General features: G+C 35.6%; 1 long non-coding RNA gene across 1 annotated transcript in view; it reads left to right on the top strand.

Moving 5' to 3' along the window:
• The first annotated feature begins 1,868 nt into the window (after positions 1–1,868).
• Positions 1,869–16,445, top strand: part of LOC129514566 (uncharacterized) — a 332,901-nt gene continuing 318,324 nt past the window's right edge. Inside the window, exon 1 of the long non-coding RNA XR_008665455.1 lies at positions 1,869–2,282. This is a non-coding gene — a long non-coding RNA (uncharacterized LOC129514566). The remainder of the gene's footprint in view (positions 2,283–16,445) is intronic.

The raw sequence follows: 16,445 nt of genomic DNA on the forward strand, positions 1-16,445 counted from the left end.
CTGCGCCACCCAGGGATCCCTATATATATTTTTTAAAGAACAGAAAACACTAATCAACCTCTCCCTGCCAACACATAGGCCATACTCAATGGTTACTGCCTTTTTCGGGATTATGTAAGTAGTTAATAGCAAATCTGCTATGATAGGACAGGTGTGGAGGGGTAGTCAAGTATCTGGACTGAGGCACAGCTCTCAAAACTCTCTCAGGTATTTTCACTGCACTTTTAGCCATGTGATCTTGGACAAATTGCTTCATCTTTCCATGATTTATTTTACTCATTGGTAAAAGGAGCATAAAGAAGATTGTGACTTCCACAGGAGTGTTACGATAATTAGATTAAGTTCATGGAAAAGCAACAGAACAGCCCCTGACCAGTGCAATAAGTTGCATTTATTGTCCTTGAGCTCTCATCTTCATGTGTTTCCATCTTCCTGTTTACCTTTGCCTTGATGCTCCTGTTTCTATTAGGAATTCAGCATTACTTCTAGGGGACATTCAGATATGTCCTCACGTTCTCCAGCTTTAAAATTCTCTTTGCTTTCTATCATTTTTTCTATCTCTATTTTTAAACCATTGGCTTTCATTTATTGCTTCCTTTATCAGTTGCCTACTCTGCAAGTTACTGATTTTAATCTGCTGCAAACTGAGAAATCAGATTAACTCCATTAATTTGAAATAAATTAGGAGTAATTTGACTCAGAGTAAGCATCTGGAGTGCTTTCCTCTGAGTAAAGCAAATCCTCTTAACTGCATGGATTTTGTACTTGGTAGGATCTGTTTTGCTATCCAGGGACCTATTTTGCTTTTAAAAGTGAAGGTGTTAGATAAGGCACCTTGGAAAAAGTGAGGTGTTATAATATTAAATTGAATTTCCTTTTGATGTCAGTGTTTTCTGTGTTTACAGAAGCTCTGGCTGAAGAATAAAAAAAGAGAAGAGGTAGTAGGCGCATGTACCAGTATTTGTTACAGGAGTAAATGAGACAGCTCACAAATGCGTGAACTTAAGTATTACCCTGACTGCATTTCACATCCACCGGCTATAGGCCCACTCACTATCTATTGCTCTACTTCAGGCAAATGGGATTGACAGCGTGGGTTACTACAGTGATTCTCAGATGGTGCTTCCAGAACCAGCAGCAACAAAATACTTAGAAATCCAAGTTCTCTGCTCAATACCCGACCTATTGACTCAGAATTGCTTGGGCTGGGCTCAGCAGTCCATGGGGTGACACTTCCTCCAGATGATTCTGATGTAGGCTAAAGTTTGAGATTCCCCCCCCACACACACACACAACTTCTCTCCCCCCCCCCCCCCACGCCCGACTAACGCTGCTGGGACTCAAACTTGATGATATATCAGTTACGTATTAGATTCACCTGGGGAGCTCCTAGCCTAGAAATTATTTTAAGGTAAAAACAAAAAATGGAAATAAAAACAAAACACTTCAAGTGATTTCATTTTAAACAAGGGGTGAGACCTATTTCTCTAGACCTTGCTTTTAGGCTGAAAGTAGTCACAATTGCTTAAAAGCTGTAATTTGAACAGGGCTTCGTGGTTCAAAGTAGCTCCCTTTTAGCATCTATGGTCCCAGAACTCTTTCCCACTAATCCTTTGCCGTTTGCATCTGTGAGGAAGGCCTCTGTTAAAATGCAAATGTTATCTGGGAGAGATGGTATCTATAATTAATATATGTTGATGTATTTTCTCCGGCTAATTTCATAGTTCTGTAGCCGTGTTTCTCAAACACCAGCACACATCACAATCACCTGAAGCCTAGTTTAACAAAAGGTTTCCATGCCCCACCTCCAGACTTTCTGATTCTGAAGATCTGCAGAGGAGCCCAAGAGTTTGCATTTCTAACACGTTCCAGGTAAACTGGCAGTTGTTGGGCCTGGGACTATAAGAACCATTGCTTGGAGGACAGAAGGGTCCTGAGGACTGGGATTCACAACAAATAAAGCTTGCTGGATGGGGAAGGAAAAGGTCATGCTGCTCTTCCCCAAATAGGGGACCAGAGCAACAGGAAGACCATCCTGCAGAAAGAAATAGAAGGGTAGCTATTATAGTGATGAATCCTCGTGACTCCAAAATCATGTGATTATCATTAGAATAGTTTGATAACATTAATTTCTAGTTTTCAAGTTTTTATCTAGAGTTTTCCAATATATAGGGTGCAGCAAAATGACCGTACAAGTTTGTTAAAAAGCCAGACACCTGGTCCTCAGCTTTGCAACTTCTATTCAGGAAATCTCGGATGAAGCCCAGGAACAAGTGAAGCAGGTGAGTTTGCTGTAAATGATCTTTTATTTGTGTGTTTGTAATCCTTTATTCAGAGAACAGAGGACTTTTATTGTTATCATTATTATTAAATACTTCTGGAGATTTAAGAGTAGAAGTATTTTTCTGAGAGTACTTCAAATATACTTTTGTTTTGTTCTCAGAATGACCCCTACCCCTTCTCACTCCTGGGGCCTTTATTTGAAAATAGTTTAGTTTACTACTTAAAAATAATTTGAAGATAAAATTTTTCTATATTGGATTTTTTTAATATGAAATAACTCTCAGGTCCATCTAAACACAGGAGAGATGAGCCATCCTTTTATAGGACTATTCCCAGTTATGGAAATCAATCCAGTTGACAAAGACCATGTGGGGATAGTGCACAAAGCTTCATTCTAACAAATTCCAGCGACTGTTCAGCTTTCCCTGTGATGATAGCTACCCTATTCCTGCTATATTGATGGGAATCTTTACAGATACGGGTGTTGTTAGTTTACTATTGTGATTTGAAAACTTAGGCAATTCTAAAAAAATATATAGCAATTGTTGCTAGCTTCCTTTTAATTTTCTTACTCCTTTTGTAAACCCCATATTAGGACCAAGTGAAAATCAGGATAGTGGCATGCTTATAATGAACCTGGAATCTTACTGCACAAGAGAAAGGGTTGCTATCCCAGCTACCTTCAAAGAGTAGTTTGGTGCAGTTACTCTGACAGTGATGAATAAGAAGAGATCTTCTAGGAGATGTAGCTGGCGTATTTAAATCTTTAAGCAAATTATGAAAGCCATTATAAAATCTGTTTACTGGGAAGGAAGGAAGGGTCCACCTCTTCAAGAATTTTTTGCTCTTTTAAAAATAAATTTAGTGAATAAATCATTGTAGCAGAATGCTACAAAAGAGGAAACTTTTCTGTCTCGAAATCTAATGGTGTCCACCAGGAAAACCATAAAAGGGTATGGGTCAAGGATACTTAGACAAAAATATGAAGAAATATTTTATATTTTAAAGATATATGTACCTCTGGTTAAACTCAGAAAGTTAACCTACATAAAATATCATGTTTCACTAAGAATTATTGATAATGTGTAGAATGGCCTGTCTTGCTTGGTGAGGTGTTCAAGATTTTCCTTTGAAAACATTTCTTTTTTCACTTAATCTGCATTTGAATTGCATTAAAAGTTGAAATTGTACAACTGGAATGGGCATGTGAATAGTTTGTTGCAAAGGAAGACCAGATTGTGGTGGCTTAACTGCCTTAAGCCACACAGCAGTCTGAACTGGACTGGCTCATGTATTGTTTGGCATTGAGAGCTTGTTGTTTTACCCTGTGAGGAAATAGTCACATTTATTCAACCTTATTGTCATCTTTAGTTCCTGTATTTAGCAGAGAGGCAGCATGGGAACAGAAGTAGCTGCCTATCAGAGAAAGTTGCCAGGTTTCAGGGTCCCCAGGGAAATGTCTTGAGTAGAACACTCTGGAATATTTCCTAATTTTGATGCTGTAAAACAGTTAGTATTCTGCTCAGGCTGATAGGCAATTCCTGTATTCACGCCATACTAGGTGTTATGCTATAGAAGGCATAAAAAAATTGCTTCAAGCAGCATGTTTTCCTTTTTGGCATTTAGGAGAAACTAAATGGGGAGTTGTGAATGTCCCTCCCGGATTTGTTTGCTCTCTATAGAAGAGGGCTACTTATTAAGATCATGGAGAGACTTTTGTGAATGGTACCTTATAAAATAAAAGAATATTACTACCTCTTGTTCTATTACTGTTCCTCTCTTTCAGTAATACTATACTTCTGATCTTGGTGTAAATGTCATATTGTGTGAATATGCAAACATCACATCCGCCTACATATGTTCTGTTGCTTAGTAATTCTTGGCACTGGAGCACAGTGAATTCTGTGCCTAATAAATGAGATATCCATCAGAATGAAAAATGAATTATGTTGGTCTCTTGGATAAGATATTGTTATTTCAGATTTTAGTTGTGAAAAGTAGGTTGCATTTTCTTGTGCATGGTAGTCCTGAATTCAGAACTAAATTTGTTTACTAGTTCATCAAATAATGTCCACCATCTAAGCCTTTTTGGAAGAAATGGGCCAGTATTTCAGAGTGTTTATTTAAAGATGTACATATTTTTAGATATATAAATTTTTGTTTGGAAAAAATGTACTTCTTAAGAATCTGGAAAAATCTCCTTTCATAGTAAAACAAAACAAAACAAAACAAAAACAAAACCCAAACCTATATTTAAGAGTGAGTTCTGGAATTATGCCTTGAAGATTGATCAGTACATTACCTTCATTTTAGTATCATTATTACAGCCATCCTTTTGAACTCTGAGCCTACCATCCCCTTTTGTAATGTCCATTCATAAATCTCTGCAGTTTGAGGTTTTGATAGGGATCTATCATCAGCTTCAAATTACTGCATTAAAAGATCTGTTAGAGCATCTGGATGGCTCAGTTGGCTGAGCGTCTGACTCTTTATCTCAGTTTAAGTCTTGATCTCAGGGTCATGGGTTCAGGCCCCACATTGGGCTCCATGCTGGCAAGGAGCCTACTTAAAAGATCTGCCTTTATCAACACAATTAATCCTTTTCTGAATTTGAGAGACACTCTTTCTCTCTGCCCCAAATAATTAAATATGCTTTTCTTTACCAGTGACTTTAAATCCACCAAACAGGGTTTCAAATGTCATACTCTAGAAAGTCATTTCTTCACTCGTAGATGTTCATTTCAACACTAGGGTTTTCCTACTTCTTGCACTAAAGACAGGATACAAAGATAAAACATACCGGCCTTCTTATTTAGGAGCTCATGCTCCTGTGGAGGAGACAGATGTTACAGAAGAAATTATAATAGAGGCCCCAAGAGACAATAGATATCCTATAATAAGGGAGATACTGAATCAGTTCCAAAGGAAGGCAAGAATTAATTGATTGACTCTTAAAGCCCTCGTTGTGTTGAGGAGATTAAAGAAAATATTAACAAGGGGAGATTGAGGAAAAGGTTTAGGCACAGTGGTTAATATACTTTGAGGCACAACTTCTTTTGAAGAGAAGGAGCGTAGGATGTTCCCACTCTACTTCCAATCAGGAGAGGGGGGCTTAACTGAGATCGCTAAGAATCTGAGGCATAGACTCTGCAGTTTTAGGAAGAATACAGAGTGTACCCCCTGGAAGATGGAAATGATAAGAGGGATACTTCAACTCCTTGTGTTTGTAGGGGCATTCGTGGTTCAGCTGGCTGCCACATTATGGGATAAAGCCAATCTAAGGCCACTCTAATTAATGAAGTATGCATTTTATATCCCTTACCTCAGGAGGATGTGGAATAAAAATACAAGTGATGTTTTATAGCCAATTTATTTTCACTTCAGCTGAAACACTGCTGCTCTGCCCTTCCCGGACCTCTAAATGCTGACGCTCTTCTTTCATTTCACACACTGTCTCTTGGGCATTTTACTTTCTCTCATAGCTTCAGCTACCTACTATGGGATGATGGCTTTCAAGTTTTTATATTCTTTGGGCCTATCTAATGACATATGTGACCTTTTCAGCTGGCTGTCTCATGGGTACTTCAGATGTCCAGACAAATAATCCTCTTTTAACCACTCTTTAATATGCTCTTCCTTTTATGTTAATTGTGTCCTCTCAAGTAGATGACACAGTTATCCACTCAGCTGGAACTAAATCTAGAAAGGTGAGTCACCCTTGGTACTTCAGTCACACTTTTACCCCTCATGTACTGTAACTTAATATATAATGTTAGGTTTATCATCATTCCTCTCTCTCTATCTTTATTACACTAGTATAATTCAGACTTTTCACTTGCGAAGACTTTCAGTTAACAACTTCCATGCCTCCATTCCTGTCCCACTAAAATTTATCTTAAATATAACCAGAGTGATTTTTTTGTAAAACAACAATCTGAACATGTCACTTTCTTGTTTAAGAATCCTTCAGCAGGGATCCCTGGGTGGCGCAGCGGTTTGGTGCCTGCCTTTGGCCCAGGGCGCGATCCTGGAGACCCGGGATCGAATCCCACGTCGGGCTCCCGGTGCATGGAGCCTGCTTCTCCCTCTGCCTGTGTCTCTGCCTCTCTCTCTCTCTGTATGACTATCGTAAATAAAAAAAAAATTTAAGAATCCTTCAGCAACTTATTAAATTCCCATCTTTGAAATGTAATAAACAATTGGTTCCTTGAACTTCTTCCTGTATACATTCTGGCCATATTTTCTATTCCTTCTGCCTTTGACTTTATGCTAATGGAACATATAAACTGTAGTTGCCACCATGTCATGGTGTATCTCCCTTCTGTGTCCCTGTTCTTATGCTATTTTTTTTGCCTTGAATGCCTTCTCCACTGCTACTCATATTTTAGGATTAAGCATAGCCATTAATGCTATGAATCTTTCATTGAATGACCAGTGTAGGGTGGTAAAATTTACTCTGAGTATTTTTATCTTTGTACTGTCACTATATTTATAATATTTGTTTGGGTTCCTGCCAGATTGAGTTACTTTTGATTCTTTAGTGCATAACAAAGTACTTGGTATAATAGAAATGTTAGATGAATGGATGGATGGATGGATGGATGGATGGATGAATAAATGGCCAGTAGTCTTGCTTGATAGTAATGCTCTCCATGTACACTTCCTGTGAGGGGACAGGCAGATGATATTGGAAGTAGTAGACCATAAAGCCACTCTAGGGGATCCCTGGGTGGTGCAGCGGTTTGGCGCCTGCCTTTGGCCCAGGGTGCAATCCTGGAGACCCGGGATCGAATCCCACGTCGGGCTCCCGGTGCATGGAGCCTGCTTCTCCCTCTGCCTGTGTCTCTGCCTCTCTCTCTCTCTCTCTCTCTCTCTCTCTGTGACTATCATAAATAAAAAAAAAATTACATAAAGCCACTCTAGATTGTTGGTCAGATTGAGTATGCCAGGGTCACGATGAAAATGGTATATGAAGAATTGTACTTGAAATTACTTGTTAAAAAGAAATAGTTGTAAGTTAAGAACAACCGGAGATTTTGGCAGTTGCCCAAGCTGAATATATTTAAGATGGAAGTGGAAAAGGAAATAAGTAGGTTTGAAAGACACCATCAAGAAAAAAATAAGCCAGGAAAATCAAGTGTATCAGCTATAAGTAGGAGTGAGGAGAAAAGTCTTAAGTGTCGAGAGGGTTTAACCATACAATTTGTGGTATCTTAGGGCTGAGTAATTAAGAAAAGATGTATAATCTTCCCAGAATTGGAAAAATGTTAGTTTATGTAGAACTAACATTATAATACACATTAACATTTGTAGAATTCTTGTACTTCCACCATGATGGAGTAACTGGTATTAGTCTTGCCCTACCACTGTAAACAACTAGAAAATTGATTGAGATATACAAGAACTGATTTCAGATATTGGATAACAGACAATATAGAACTGTGAACTCTAAGAGGAGAAAATAAATGAGGTGTGCCCTGTGATATCCCTGGTATTCTACGTGGAATCACTTTCTGAATCCTAACACAGGGACTCAGGGGAGGTTGAAGCAGCTTCAGTTTGCAAAACAGAGCATTAAAGAGCTGGGAACTATGAGGAAAAGAATTCCTGAAATATTCATGGGCTCTCCTTCAGTCCATTGCTGAATAATAATGTATGTGTGTGCAGAGTGAAACCTGATGAGACAATTATCAGGGTGCTGGAAGTCAAATAATTCCCAGAGCTCATACAAAGTTGAGATCTTCCTGTCATGCAGAATCTTTGGGCACCTGAGGCATACTGTAGGACACCAGAAAGTAAGTCCAAATTATGTTTGAGTAAAGATTACTCTTAAACAAGTCCTAAAGAAATCTCAAAAACATGTCATGAATATATATATATATATATATATATATATATATATATATATCAGACTAATCCATGAGTAATTCAGCTGCTGCTCATAACAAAATTTAAAACTTTCTAAAAAAATGCTATAAAATCCGGACACTCATAGCATAGTATTCACAAGGCCTCTCACCCACTCAACAGTCAGTAGGCATACAAAGAAACATAAAAATATGATGCAGAAATAGCAAAAATATCAGTTAATTGAAATGCAGCCAGAGAGAAAATAGATGAATTTGGAAATTAGAGCTTTAAAAAAGTTATTAGAAATATACTTACTAATTAAATGAAAACATGACCATAATGAGAAGAGAAATTAAAACTATGTGAACTGGAAACTCTAGAGCTAGAAGATAGAATATCTATAATGAAGAATTCATTAGACAGGCTTACTACGGGATAGAGACAGCAGAAAAAAAGACTAATGAACTGAGAACATAGATTGAACTACAATAGAAACTGTCCAAACTGAAGCAAAGATCTCAGGGTAGGGTAATGCCAATTGAAAAAACATACATATAATTGGAGTCCCAGAAGACAAGGAATAACTAAGACTGAAAAATATTTTTAAAATATTGACCAGTGTTTTCAAAATTTGATAAAAAGTATGAATTCACAAATCTAGGATGCTGATGACTCTAAGCAGAGCAAATAAAATAAAAACCACATGAAGAAATCATAATCAAATTACTGATCCAGTGATTTAAAAAAATCTTAAAAATAGCAAGAGAAAGGACACACATTAGATACTACAGAACAAAAATAATGCAGATGTTGCATTAAGAGCATAATACTGTTTGGGCCTATCCATGTTGTCTCAAATGGCAAGATCTCAGCCTTTTTTATGGCTGCATAATGTAACATTGTGTGTGTGTGTGTGTGTGTGTTTATGTGTTTATATGCCTTATCTTCCTTATTCGTTTGTCTATTGAAGAACACTTAGATTGTTGCCATATCTTGGCTATTATATATAATGCTGCAGTATGCATAGGGTTGCATTTCTTTTCAAATTAGTATTTTTTTAAAGATATTTATTTATTTATTTATTTATTTATTTATTTATTTATTTGAGAGAGAGTACATGTGCTCAAGTGAGGGGAAGGATAGAGGGAGAAAATCTCAATCAGACTTACTGAACACAGGGGTGGGGTGAGGCCCAATCTCCTGACCCATGACCTATGAGATCATGACCTGGGCTAGATCCAGGTAAGAGTTGAGTGCTTAACCAACTGAACCACTCAGTTGCCCCAGTGTTTTTTTTTTCCTTTGGGTAAATACCTGATAGTGGAATTATTGGATCTAACAGCATTTCCATTTTTATTTTTTTGAGGAGCCTCCATACTGTTTTCCACGTGGTTGTATCAATTTACATTCTCACTAATAGTGTATAAGGGTTCCTTTTTCTCCACATCCTCACCAATACTTGTTATTTCTTGTCTTTTTGATTTTAGCCATTCTAACAGGTATATTATATTATTTCATTCATAAATGGAATCTAAACAAAACAAAATAAAAATTAAATGAATGAACAAACAAAAAAGAAGAATCAGACTTCTAAATACAGAGAACAAACTGATGGTTGCCAGAGGGGAGGAGGGTGGAGGTTGGCCAAAATGGGTGAAGAGCAGTGGGAGATACAGGCTTCCACTTATGGAATGAATAAATTATGGCAATAAAAGGCACAGCATAGGACATATAGTCAATGATACTGCAATAGTGATGTATGGAGACAGACTATTGCTACATTTGTTGTGAACAAAGCATAATGTATAAACTTGTTGAATCCCTATGTTGTGCACCTGAAACTAATATAACACTGTGTGGTAACTCTACTCAAACAAACAAAAAACTGATAACAATGCAAATAGACCATGAAACAGACCCTTCAAAGTGCTAAAAGGGAAAGTCAAAGTGCTAAATTTCTATAATGGGCAAAAATATCTTTCCAAAAAAAAAAAGGTAAAATTAAATAAAATTTTCAGATAGTGAGAAAGAGGTAGAGAATGCTAAATATGGTTCTTCAGGTGAAAGCATATGAGGCCAGACTGAATCTGAAGCCATATAAAGGAACAAAAAGAGCAATAGAATTAGTACATGTGATGATAACTATAAAATCTTTATTGTCTTAATTTCTTTAAAAGACAACTGACCATTTAAAGCAAAATAATAATTAGTGTTTTTTATACACAAAGAAAAAATGATAAGATTAGAAATATAAATATATTGTTATAAGGATCTTACCTTATACATGACATAATGTAATCTTAAGGGTAGATTCTGACAAGTTAAACCTATTATAAGTGCTGGATAAACTTCTAAAAGTAAAACATTAATATATATCTAATAACCCAATAGCTGAGATGAAATGTGAATATATTTTCATCCCCAAAGAAGAGTGAACACTGACAAAACAAACAGTAATATAGCAAGAAAACCCTCACTCTAATAATAAGGAGGTAGTAATATTGATACTAGAAAGTGAGACTTGAAGACAATATTACTAGAAGTAAAAGGAACTAGGAATAAAAGGGGTGCCTGGGTGACCAGTCAGTTAAGCATCTGCCTTTAGCTCAAGTCATGATTCTGATAAATCTGATAAATCTCCAGAGTGATCCAGGGAAAAATAGAGAAAACACATTATTATGTTTTTAAGATGTTATTTATTGGAGGGAGGGAAAGAACAAGCGGTGGGGAGGGGCAGAGGGAGAGAGAAAGAGAAGCAGACTCCCCACCAAGCAGGAAGTGTGAGGTAGGGCTCCATCCCAGGACCCTGGAATCATGACCTGAGCTGAAGGCAGATGTTTAACCAACTGAGTCACCCAGGCACTCTGAGAAAACACATTATTGATAGAAGGAACCAGAGAGAGAGACATAGGTGTAGAACTTTATCTGTTAACATTTTAATAAGTAAATATTATGAATTTTTATGCCAGTATGTGAAACATACTTAGGTAAAATGGAAAAAAATTGTTAAAAGGAACACTTAACCAAAATGGGCTGAAGGAAAAAAAAAAGTTTTATATCCAATAGTATTAAATTTATAGTTGAAAAGACTCCCAGTAGGAAAATTTCAAGTTTAGCATTGCTAGTAAATTCATTAAAGTTTTAAGGAGTAATTAGTGCCAATCATACATACAACTTTTTTCAGAACCAGGATAGATCTGAGCACTTGCCAGGTCATTGTATGAAGGTAGTATCATCCTGATACCAAAGCTAGGCAAAGAGGCATTGCAATAAAATAAACTTAAAATTTGATATCCATATGAACTTGGGTACACGATTTTTTAAATGTTAGGACAACAAATCCAGTAGCTTATCAAAAAGATAATAAACCATGACCAATTGGAATTTATCCTAATGATACAAAATTGGTTTATCTTTGAAGATCCAATAATTTATCATATTATTAGTATAAAAGAGAAAAAACTGTATCCTTTATAGTTACACAATATTTGATGAAATTCAATGAACACCTATTTATGGAAAACTCATAGCATTTTTTTTTCTCATAGCATTTTAATGATAGAAGCAATTTTGTTTAACCTAAGTAAAGGAAATCTAAATAAATGGAGACGTTTATCTTTTATGGATTGGAAAACTTGATAAAGGAAATTACCATCTATGTAATCAAAGCGAAACTATAACCAGTTTAGCGGAGGAAAGATTGAGCATTTTTCTCTTTGGATGAGAAATAGGGAAGGATGCCCCCTTCTCATCACTTTTATTTAGCATTTTCTGGAAGTCCTAGATCACGGGTCAGCAAACTCCAGCTTGCAGGCCAGTCACTTGTTTTTGGAAGTAAAATTTTAATGGAATATAGTGATACCAATTTGTTTACATATTGTTTATGGTTGCTTCTATCTTCATGGTACAGTTGAATGTAGCAGAAAATATAACTAGTTGGTTTAAAATATTTACTATGTGATCCTTTAAGAATAAATTTGTTAATACCTAGTTGAGTAGTGAAGTGTGTGTGTGTGTGTGTGTGTGTGTGTGTGTGAGTGAGAGAGAGAGAGAGAGAGAGAGAGAGATTGTGTGGAGATTGGAAAAAAAAGGAAATTGTCTTTATTTTCAGTTAACATATTTAGGTACAAGGAAAATCCTGCTTAATCTACAAACCTAATAAAACTACTTAAGGTCACATTACAGGGTCTAGTTTTAACACAATTTCTCTTCAATATACTAGGTATATAAGTGCTTGAGTATACAGAATTTAAGAATTGATAGCATTTGTATTAGCATTGAAAAATACAGAAGACTTAGGGATAAATATTTTTTAAATATTTATTTATTCATGAGAGAGAGAGAGAGAGAGAGAGAGAGGAGGCAGAGACACAGGCAGAGGGAGAAGCAGGCTCCATGCAGGGAGCCCGACGTGGGACTGGATCCCAGATATCCAGGATCAGGCCCTGAGCTGAAGGCAGCACTAAACCCCTGAGCCACCCTGGCTGCCCAACTTAGGGATAAATTATTTAACAAACTCAAATGGAAAGCTTGGAATGATTATTTATTTGTTTGTTTGTTTGTTTATTTTGGCAAAACGTTTGCTACACATAGAATTACAGGTTGGCCTATTAAAAAGAACTGTAGAACAAAAATAATCAGACAATGCTACCAGAAATGAAATAAAATCTAGATAGATGGAACAATATACCATGTTCATAGATTTGAAAGCGTAGAAAATTGGAATACCTACATTGCAGGCTTCCATATTTACTGTAAAATTACACCAATGGGATGATTGTGGCAGTCATGTAAACATCAATGGAAAGAATAGAGAGTCTAGAAATAGACCCTTTAGATCAGAAAAACTGCATCCTGCCTGGAGTCCAAGTTACCTAGAAAAACTCAGCAGATACTACATTTTCTGTGCAATGTCTTAAATACCTGTCTAGTGACAGCACACATGCGAATGTATAACATGCATGTTAAACATAACACTAGGCTAGGAATTTGCAGTGTCCTCCTTCACGTAATATATTTGAACTTTCTGTAATTTCAGCTGGACACTGAGTCCATAATTTGATTATATGCTGCTGATGAGCATCAGTGTTTCACATGGAAGCATATAGGGTAAGTATCTAAGATTTACACAGCCAACAATTCAAACAATTTTACATTCTTGCAAAAAGTATATTGTTAACATGTTTATGATTTAAATATAGAACCTATATTAAACGCTCTACGGTTTTGACTTGGAAGATCATTAAAATTACTTTTAAAGTATGAATCTAACACAAATATGGAATTCTTATTAATGGAGTTTATAGAAATATTCCTGACTTAATATATTTACTCCACGTTGTAAGATCAGTTTACTTAACATGTTGCCCAATGTGATTTAAATAGATTATCTTTAAAGCCGCCAGAGAACAATATATACAGAGGAAAAGCAGTATGAATGGTGGCTGACAACTCTTCAGAAACAATGGAGATCAGGAGACAAACTAAAATTTTAAAGTACGGAAGGAAAATGTCAGCCCAGAATTCTATATTTAGTGAAAATGTTTTGCCAAAAAAACTCATCATTTCAAGCTTTCACATTTGAATTTGTTTCTTCTACTTGTGTTAATAAGAAATATGAGGACATTCTTAGCTATAGTGAAAATAAGTCCTGATTTTCCAGACTGGACAGGAGCTTAAAATACATACAGTCTGTAGGCTGGATCTAAACAGGACCTTCCTGACACAGAGTTTAATTGTAAAATCAAGCATAATGTATATAATTAACTGTAGGCAAAAAGGCAGTTTTGAAGTAAGATCTTCTTGGTAAAAAGAATGTTTATGAAATTGGTATATTAGACTCTCAGCACCTGAACATTAAGCACCTGATACACTTAACCTGACTGTGTATGCGCTGAACCTGGCTCACAAAGCAGTCCTCTGATAATCGAGTAATTTTCCATCTACATCTGCCAAGAAGAAAAATGTAACAGCTATGCTCACACAAGCCTTACATCCCATTTAGCAGTATCATTTTTTTGTTGTTAAATTAATAAACTGGCATTCCACTTGATGTATCAGTTTCTTATGAGCTTAGTTAACATGAGTTAGCCTCCTTGAACATTATCATGATTGGATTCCTGAACAGTCAATTTTAGGATGTCTCTGCAATCTCATTTTTCCATCCACAGCAATCTACAGAAGATGGTAAAACCCTTCATCCCTTAATCTTTTTAAAAAATACTTTTTATTCGATACAGCTTCAAACTTAGAATTGAGAGAAGAATCCAAAGAGTTCCTATTATATTCTTTACCCAGATTTAGGAATCCACTATATTTTACCTTAGTTTCTTAATTATTTTCTCTGTATGCACACATGTATCAGTATACATATGCATACGTGTGCATGCAATAATATTTTTCTAATGATGTATTAGAGACATCATTTTCCCTTTCCCATAGATATTTCAGTATTTCCTAGGAAAATGGACATTCTATCATGTAACAACATATAATTAACATTATAGAAAAATTAACATCATAATTTGATACAGTGTTGTGACATAATCCATAGTCCATGTTCAAACTGTTCATTGTTCCACAAATGTCTTCTATAGCCCCTTCGGTCATTCCCTAGCTCAATGTCCAGTCCGCTGTTTTTAAAAATTTTGAGGTATCTAACTGTTCCTTCCTCAGTCTTTGTCTTTTTTTGAGGATGGCATTTTTGCAACAGACATTTTGTAGAATGTTCTTTAGAGTTCACTTGATGTTTTCTTTTGATTAGGTTTGGGGTGTGCAGTTTTGGAAAAAAAAAACAAGTGATGTGTCCTTCTTAATGAATCATACCAAGGGACATCATATTATTTTTGTCTTATTTATGGTTATGTGAACTTTGATCTCAGGTTAAGGTGGTGTCTGAGAGGTTTCTCTTTTATGAAGTTACTGTTCTTACCTTCGTAGTTATCCTTTCACTACCACCCCAGTTGGTGGTATACTGTCTTCTAACATCACAGATTAGTTTTGCAGATTTGTGGTCTTTATGTATCTGGAATCCCACAGTATGTACTCTGCTTGGGTGTATTCTTTTGTTTTATATTATGTTGTGAGATTGATCCATATAGCTATGCAGTTGCTATTTGTCTATTCTTACTACTGTATGGTATTCTGTTACATGAATATATCACCATTCATGAGCAATTGAGCAGTTTTCCAGTTTATATTATAAAAAATGTGCTCTGTAAACATTATCATAAATGTCATTTAGAGAATCTATTGGGTATGTACCAAGGGGGAGTAGAATTGTTGAGTTGTGTGTATCCATTTATTTGGTGTTGGTGGACATTTCCCAAGAGTTTCCAAAGGGGGTTGGTTGTATCAACTGTTATTCTGTCCAGAAGTGAATCAGAGTTTTGGTAGATCTGAAATAATATAACTTATTTTTTCCTTCCCTTTATTGTACTTGCTATTATCTCCAAGAAATGAATAGCATTTTTTTCATGAAGGAAAGTTGAATTTTATCAGAGGAGTTTTCTTCATTTATTTGAGATGTTCATATGATTTTCACATTATTTTCTGTGTGTTAAAATTATGTGGATTGATTTTTGAATGTTAAGCCAACCTAGAATTATTAGAATGAAACTACTTGGAAATAAGCTATCCTTTTTATATACGTCTGGACTACATTTGCCAATATGTTATTAAGGATTGTGTCTACATTTGGGAGAGAAGTTGGTTTCTACCTTTTCTTTCTTACAATATCCTTGTTATGTTTTAATATCAAAGTTATGCTGGCCTTATAAAAAGTTAAATAGGAGTTCTCTTTCTGTTTTTCAGAGGAGTATAATATTAGGGTTAGTAATGAAATAGATGAAATAATTCTTTGTTGAAGTTTTTTGGGACTAGGGGTTTTATTTGTGAGAAATTTTAAAATAATTGTCTCAATTTCTTTGTTAGGCATAAGAATGTGCAGATTTATAATGTCTCTGTCAATTTTAGTAAATTGTGTTTATTAGGGACATTTCATAGCTTGTTGAAATTGTTAATTTTTTGCATAAATTTAATAATAGTATCCTCTTTTTAAAAAATGTCTGTAGGATATCTGTTGATGTCCTTATTTTCATTTCTGATATTGTCAACTTGTGCTGTCACTTTTTTTCTTCGTTACTCGTACTTTTTTATTACTCTGTCCAAAGACTTTTTATTAACCCATTCAAAGAATCGGTCTTTAGTTTTGTTGATTATCTATATAGTAGACTTGTTTTCCATTAGTAAATGTCTGATTTTGTATTCTTTCTTTCCTTCTTTATGTTTAATGGGCTCATATTTTTCTGGAT

The sequence above is a fragment of the Nyctereutes procyonoides genome, unplaced genomic scaffold (assembly GCF_905146905.1).
Source record: "Nyctereutes procyonoides isolate TBG_1078 unplaced genomic scaffold, NYPRO_anot_genome, whole genome shotgun sequence".
NCBI lineage: Eukaryota > Metazoa > Chordata > Mammalia > Carnivora > Canidae > Nyctereutes > Nyctereutes procyonoides.